Source organism: Lissotriton vulgaris, chromosome 12 (assembly GCF_964263255.1).
Source record: "Lissotriton vulgaris chromosome 12, aLisVul1.2, whole genome shotgun sequence".
Taxonomy (NCBI): Eukaryota; Metazoa; Chordata; class Amphibia; order Caudata; family Salamandridae; genus Lissotriton; species Lissotriton vulgaris.
Window position 1 is genome coordinate 13,282,365 of NC_141700.1, and position 8,135 is coordinate 13,290,499.

Sequence of the window (8,135 nt, forward strand, 5' to 3'; positions counted from 1 at the left end):
TACAGGGAGGAGGGGGAACTGCAGCCAGAGCCGTGGAGCATCACTGCCTAGAGAAGTGAGGCAGCGCCCTCTGTGGGGAGGAGGGGGAACTGCAGCCGGAGCCATGGAGCATCACTGCCCAGAGAAGGGAGGCAGCGCCCTCTGCGGGGAGGAGGGGGAACTGCAACCAGAGCCATGGAGAATCACTGCGAGGAGGGAGGGGTGGGTCCCTCTGTGGGGAGGAGGGGAAACTGCAGCCTCAGAGATGGAGCATCACTGCCTAGAGAAGGGAGGCAGTGCCCTCTGCAGGGAGGAGGGGAAACTGCAGCCAGAGCCATGGAGCATCACTGGCCAGAGAAGGTTAGGCAGCGCCCTCTGCAGGGAGGTGGGGGAACTGCAACCATAGCCATGGAGCATCACTGCCTAGAGAAGGGAGGCAGCACCCTCTGCGGGTAGGAGGGGGAACTGCAACCAGATCCATGGAACATCATTGCCTAGAGAATTGTGAGCCCTTCTGGTGACAGCTGAGAATGTTTTGCCTCTGGATTAACTTTGTTGAACGATCAATAGACTCTGTAATATAGCCAGATCGCTAAGGAATCTAAATACTTAATGCAAAGTTAGACATACATGAAGATAAAATACAAATGAATGTATGATGAGACAATCATCTCTCCTTTGTTTTTACTTACAAAAATTGTTTTCCCTTATAGATTGTGAGCGTGTTCTGGCGACAGAATATTTCTCTTGAAATTTGAAAACCGTATATGATGTCAGAATTTATAGCATTTCAGCGACAATGTAACTTAACCTTGTCACCTGTACAGTGAAATGCATCTAAACAAATAACAATAAGGCTAACTCAATTACGAGGTCTATTCCGATAGTCTATGTCAGCCATTTAAAACCGAATTCTCAAAGGACTATAAAAATGTATGTAGTCTTTAATACACGCTATACTGGATAAGATGGCCGCCTCATTCCCTACGAAACCAAGGATGTTAGCTCTAAAGACGTAATCTCGCGAGAGTACGTAACGCTTAAATACAGAATCTCATTTTGGCAACAATGTTGCAAACCTTAACTCGAACAGGTTGCGGTCCGGCGCTTTTTTCATCGATTGAGATTTCCTTTCCTCGCCTTGCTATTTCGAAGTAAGTACCCGTAGGCACCAAAGGTCTTTTCTTTCTGTGCTTAAAATTGCGCAGATTCGGCTTCACTTTAAAATCTATTAAGAATTAATCTGCAAATGGAGGCATTTTTTCACTACGAAAGCCTCCATTTTTGTACAAAGGTATAATACTTGATGTACATAACAATAGCACCCTGCTAACTTGTACTTAAAGTAAAATATACATGACATTTATATACGGTCATGCATCGAATTTGACTAGACTAAGATGGCGCTCGATTTTGTTAGTAATTGTATCGCCATCTTGACGCATCCTTTTAAACACTCGAAAATGCATTTTTTGACATAAAATTCAGATAAGCTTAAACAATGCGATACAAAGAATCGTTTAACCAAATGATTTAGGTATAATGACCAATTCATGATATTAGTCCTATACGCCATGGCATATTTACTCTACACATGCCAGCTTGTGGAAATAAACTTTTGTTTTTCCTAAATTCTTAAAAAATGGGCTGAAATTCCAGCAATGTACAACCAGATAAAGTCTAAGATGTTTTTTGCACTGATAAGTAGTAGTTTAAGCCTAAATGTTTTTAAATTATTCTCTATTGGACTAGATTTGAATGGTCGTCTTCCTACTGATCTACAAACATTGGATCCCTTGCTACTACTTGGAATTCTTCCAACTTAAGAGCACAAGGTAATTAAAAACTATGGCCTAGTCTCCGAAAACAATTGCCACGCATTGAAAATCAAAATGGGGATTTTACTCATTGATTCCCCTTTCTCTTGCAGTATTCCTGGTATAAAAGGATTAATCTTTTTGCCATCTAATACCAAAATCATTGGAACCACTGATGTTCTTTTGAACAGAGGGAAGACCTTTATATATGACTAAAAGTGAGTTCTAATTACTACAATGTTGCTCTCATGAACGCAAGTAAGATTTAGTGCTACCCTAGTGGCAGTGACTGTTTAAAGCTAGTATTTCAAGTAAATTGTTTTCTCGATGAAATATGGACAAATATTTTGTTATGAACAACCTTTTGTAGTCGCCACACCGACTCCATTAGTATCTACTGATTAAATGATTAATATAAATTTTTTATACAGTTTTTAACCAGGTTTAAATAAATTGTAATACATTGTTGTTTCTTTCACAGAGGGTCATCTACTGTATGTTGAATTATATCGTCCTGATGATGGTCTTATGAAAATTCTTAAAAGACCGAAACGTCGATATTTTAGTCCAACTCTGCACGTGATTCATTGTATCATCTTTGATTTTCTTCTTCTTTAGTTGAAATCATTATGTTATTTTGTATTAGCAGTCTGGACTTTCTGTTTAGATAGACCAAAGGTGATAATAATCTGTACCTTGAATATCTAAACAATATCTGTGTATGCACCCTATTTTATAAAAATATTTCTTTTTTGTAAATACTTTTTGCCTTGAAAACAAATAATAATTTTCAGACAAAACAAAATCCTGGTTTTTGAATTTATTTACTGTGTTAGTGTGGTAACATTGTAGATATTGATCTTATATGACTCTTTATTCCAAATTAATAATTGATTACAGCAACTGATTAACAACAGTTCCAGGATCCTTGATTTTTATAACAAGTCCTAATATCGCTGACTAATAAGCAATTAAACAAAATCCCTTGCTGGCCTCTCCTTTATAATAGAGAAGGGAGGCAGCGCCCTCTGCGGAGAGGAGGGGGAACAGCAGCCAGAGCTGTGGAGCATGACTGCCTAGAGAAGGGAGGCAGCGCCCTCTACAGGGAGTAGGGTGAACTGCAGCCAGAGCCATAGAGCATCACTGGCTAGAGAAGGGATGCAGCGCCCTCTGCGAGGAGGAGGGGGAACTGCAACCAGAGACATGGAGCATCACTGAGGGGAGGGAGGGGGCGGGGGCCTCTGCAGGGAGGAGGGGGAACTGCATCCACAGCCATTGAGCATCACTGGACAGAGAAGGGAGGCAGCGCCCTCTGCTGGGAGGAGGAGGAACTGCAACCAGAGCCATGGAGCATCACTGCCCAGAGAAGGGAGGCAGCGCCCTCTGCGGGGAGGAGGGGGAACTGCAGCCACAGCCATGGAGCATCACTGCCTAGAGAAGGGAGGCAGCGCCCTCTGCGGGGAGGAGTGGGAACTGCAGCCTATGAGAGGAGCATCACTGTCTAGAGAAGGGAGGCAGCGCCCTCTACGAGGAGGAGGGGGAACTGCAGCCAGAGCGATGGAGCATCACTGAGGGGAGGAGGAGGAACAGTACCCGAGCCATGGAGCATCACTGCCTAAAGAAGAGAGGCAGATCCCTCTGCAGGGAGGAGGGGGTACTACAACCAGATCCATGGAGCATCACTGCCTAGAGAAGGGAGGCAGCGCCCTCTGCGGGGTAGAGGAGGAACTGCAACCAGATCCATGAAGCATCACTGGCTAGAGAAGGGATGCAGCGCCCTCAGCGGGGAAGAGGGGGAACTGCAACCAGAGCCATGGAGCATCACTGAGGGGAGGGAGGGGGAGGGGGCCTCTGCGGGGAGGAGGGGGAACTGCAACCAGAATTTTGGAGAATCACTGAGGGGAGGGAGGGGGCGGCGCCATCTGCGGGGAGGAGGGGGAACTGCGATCAGAGCCAATGAGCATCACTACGGGGAGGGAGGGGGCGGCACCCTCTGCGGGGAGGAGGGGAACTGCAGGCTCAGGGATGGAGCATCACTGCCTAGAGAAGAGAGGCAGCGCCCTCTGCAGGGAGGCAGCGGAACTGCAGCCAGAGCCATGGAGTATCACTGCCTAGAGAAGGGAGGCAGCACCCTCTGCACGGAGGAGGGGGAACTGCAGCCAGAGCCATGGAGAATCACTGCGGGGAGGGAGGGGGTGGGGCCCTCTGTGGGGAGGAGGGGTAACTGCAGCCTCAGAGATGGAGCATCACTGCCTAGAGAAGGGAGGCAGTGCCCTCTGCAGTGAGGGGAAAATGCAGCCAGAGCCATGGAGCATCAGAGAAGGGAGGCAGCGCCCTCTGCGGGGAGGAGGGGGAACTGCAACCAGAGCCATGGAGCATCACTGCCTAGAGAAGGGAGGCAGCACCCTCTGCGGGGAGGAGGGGGAACTGCAACCAGAGCCATGGAGCATCACTGCCTAGAGAAGGGAGGCGGCACCCTCTGCAGTGAGGAGGGGGAACTGCAGCCTATGAGAGGAGCATCACTGTCTAGAGAAGGGAGGCAGCGCCCTCTACGAGGAGGAGGGGGAACTGCAGCCTCTGAGAGGAGCACCACTACTCAGAGAAGGAAGGCAGCGACCTCTGCGGAGAGGAGGGGGAACTGCAACCAGAGCCATGGAGCATCACTGGCCAGAGAAGGGAGGCAGCGCCCTCTGCGGGGAGGAGGGGGAACTGCAACCGGAGCCATTGATCGTCACTGCCCAGAGAAGGGTGACAGCGCCCCCTGCTGGGAGGAGGGGGAACTGCAGCCTCAGAGGAAGAGCATCACTGCCCAAAGGAGGGAGGCGGCACCCTCTGCGGGGAGGAGGGGGAACTGCAGCCTATGATAGGAGCATCATTGCCCAGAGAAGGGAGGCAGCGCCCTCTACGGGGAGGAAGGGGAACTGCAGCCTCAGAGATGGAGCATCACTGCCCAGAGAAGGGAGGCAAAAAACACAGTTGATGGACAGAATATAGAACAATGTCATACATTCACCCCAGTACAAGGATCTGGGCCTAAATCCATCGTTTTTTTGCACTCCACACCACCCTGGGTTATACACTGGCTATATGCAAATCAGCTCTGACCCTGTGCCTCATGGGAACAGTCCAGTCCGAACTACCAAGCCATGTCTTTCCCAGACCGGAATCAAGCATCCAAGGACCGGTTTCTGGCTATCAGCCTTCATCAGCCTGGATAGTTTGACTCCAGTGGTGTGGAGTGCCTGGGACTCACGTCTGAGTATACCCAGTGCCCTCTGCAGGGAGGAGGGGGAACTGTCGCCTATGATAGGAGCATCACTGCCAAGAGAAGGGAGGCAGCGCCCTCTGCCGGGAGGAGGGGGAAATGAAGCTTCAGAGATGGAGCATCACTGCCGAGAGAAGGGTGACAGCGCCCTCTGCTGGGAGGAGGGGGAACGGCAGCCTCAGAGGAAGAGCATCACCGCCCAGAGAAGGAAGGCAGTGACCTCTGCGGGGAGAAGGGGGAGCTGCAACCAGAGCCATGGAGCATCCCTGGGTAGAGAAGGGTGGCAGCGCCCTCTGCAGGGAGGAGGAGGATTTGCAGCCTCAGAGATGGAGCATCACTGCCCAGAGAAGGAAGGCGGCGCACTCTGCGGGGAGGAGGGGGAACTGCAACCAGAGCCATGGAGCATCACTGGCCAGAGAAGGGAGGCAGCGCCCTCTGCGGGGAGGAGGGGGAACTGCAACCAGAGCCATGGAGCATCACTGGCCAGAGAAGGGAGGCAGCGCCCTCTGCGGGTAGGAGGGGGAACTGCAACCAGAGCCATGGAGCATCACTGCCTAGAGAAGGGAGGCAGCACCCTCTGTGGGGAGGAGGGGGTACTGCATCCTCAGAGATGGAGCATCACTGCCCAGAGAAGGGAGGCAGCGCCCTCTGCGGGGAGGAGGGGGAACTGCAACCAGAGCCATGGAGCATCACTTCCAAGAGAAGGGAGGCAGCACCCTCTGCGGGGAGGAGGGGGAACTGCAGCCTCAGAGATGGAGCATCACTGCCTAGAGAAGGGAGGCAGCTCCCTCTGCAGGGAGGAGGGGGAACTGCCGCCTATGATAGGAGCATCACTGCCAAGAGAAGGGAGGCAGCGCCCTCTGCCGGGAGGAGGGGGAAATGCAGCTTCAGAGATGGAGCATCACTGCCGAGAGAAGGGTGACAGCGCCCTCTGCTGGGAGGAGGGGGAACGGCAGCCTCAGAGAAAGAGCATCACTGCCCAGAGAAGGAAGGCAGTGACCTCTGCGGGGAGAAGGGGGAGCTGCAACCAGAGCCATGGAGCATCACTGGGTAGAGAAGGGTGGCAGCGCCCTCTGCAGGGAGGAGGAGGATTTGCAGCCTCAGAGATGGAGCATCACTGCCCAGAGAAGGAAGGCAGCGCACTCTGCGGGGAGGAGGGGGAACTGCAACCAGAGCCATGGAGCATCACTGGCCAGAGAAGGGAGGCAGCGCCCTCTGCGGGGAGGAGGGGGAACTGCAACCAGAGCCATGGAGCATCACTGCCTAGAGAAGGGAGGCAGCACCCTCTGCAGTGAGGAGGGGGAACTGCAGCCTATGAGAGGAGCATCACTGTCTAGAGAAGGGAGGCAGCGCCCTCTACGAGGAGGAGGGGGAACTGCAGCCTCTGAGAGGAGCACCACTACTCAGAGAAGGAAGGCAGCGACCTCTGCGGAGAGGAGGGGGAACTGCAACCAGAGCCATGGAGCATCACTGGCCAGAGAAGGGAGGCAGCGCCCTCTGCGGGGAGGAGGGGGAACTGCAACCGGAGCCATTGATCGTCACTGCCCAGAGAAGGGTGACAGCGCCCCCTGCTGGGAGGAGGGGGAACTGCAGCCTCAGAGGAAGAGCATCACTGCCCAAAGGAGGGAGGCGGCACCCTCTGCGGGGAGGAGGGGGAACTGCAGCCTATGATAGGAGCATCATTGCCCAGAGAAGGGAGGCAGCGCCCTCTACGGGGAGGAAGGGGAACTGCAGCCTCAGAGATGGAGCATCACTGCCCAGAGAAGGGAGGAAAAAAACACAGTTGATGGACAGAATGTAGAACAATGTCATACATTCACCCCAGTACAAGGATCTGGGCCTAAATCCATCGTTTTTTTGCACTCCACACCACCCTGGGTTAGACACTGGCTATATGCAAATCAGCTCTGACCCTGTGCCTCATGGGAACAGTCCAGTCCGAACTACCAAGCCATGTCTTTCCCAGACCGGAATCAAGCATCCAAGGACCGGTTTCTGGCTATCAGCCTTCATCAGCCTGGATAGTTTGACTCCAGTGGTGTGGAGTGCCTGGGACTCACGTCTGAGTATACCCAGTGCCCTCTGCAGGGAGGAGGGGGAACTGCCGCCTATGATAGGAGCATCACTGCCAAGAGAAGGGAGGCAGCGCCCTCTGCCGGGAGGAGGGGGAAATGCAGCTTCAGAGATGGAGCATCACTGCCGAGAGAAGGGTGACAGCGCCCTCTGCTGGGAGGAGGGGGAACGGCAGCCTCAGAGGAAGAGCATCACTGCCCAGAGAAGGAAGGCAGTGACCTCTGCGGGGAGAAGGGGGAGCTGCAACCAGAGCCATGGAGCACCACTGGGTAGAGAAGGTTGGCAGTGCCCTCTGCAGGGAGGAGGAGGATTTGCAGCCTCAGAGATGGAGCATCACTGCCCAGAGAAGGAAGGCGGCGCACTCTGCGGGGAGGAGGGGGAACTGCAACCAGAGCCATGGAGCATCACTGGCCAGAGAAGGGAGGCAGCGCCCTCTGCGGGGAGGAGGGGGAACTGCAACCAGAGCCATGGAGCATCACTGGCCAGAGAAGGGAGGCAGCGCCCTCTGCGGGTAGGAGGGGGAACTGCAACCAGAGCCATGGAGCATCACTGCCTAGAGAAGGGAGGCAGCACCCTCTGTGGGGAGGAGGGAGTACTGCAGCCTCAGAGATGGAGCATCACTGCCCAGAGAAGGGAGGCAGCGCCCTCTGCGGGGAGGAGGGGGAACTGCAACCAGAGCCATGGAGCATCACTTCCAAGAGAAGGGAGGCAGCACCCTCTGCGGGGAGGAGGGGGAACTGCAGCCTCAGAGATGGAGCATCACTGCCTAGAAAAGGGAGGCAGCGCCCTCTGCAGGGAGGAGGGGGAACTGCCGCCTATGATAGGAGCATCACTGCCAAGAGAAGGGAGGCAGCGCCCTCTGCCGGGAGGAGGGGGAAATGCAGCTTCAGAGATGGAGCATCACTGCCGAGAGAAGGGTGACAGCGCCCTCTGCTGGGAGGAGGGGGAACGGCAGCCTCAGAGGAAGAGCATCACTGCCCAGAGAAGGAAGGCAGTGACCT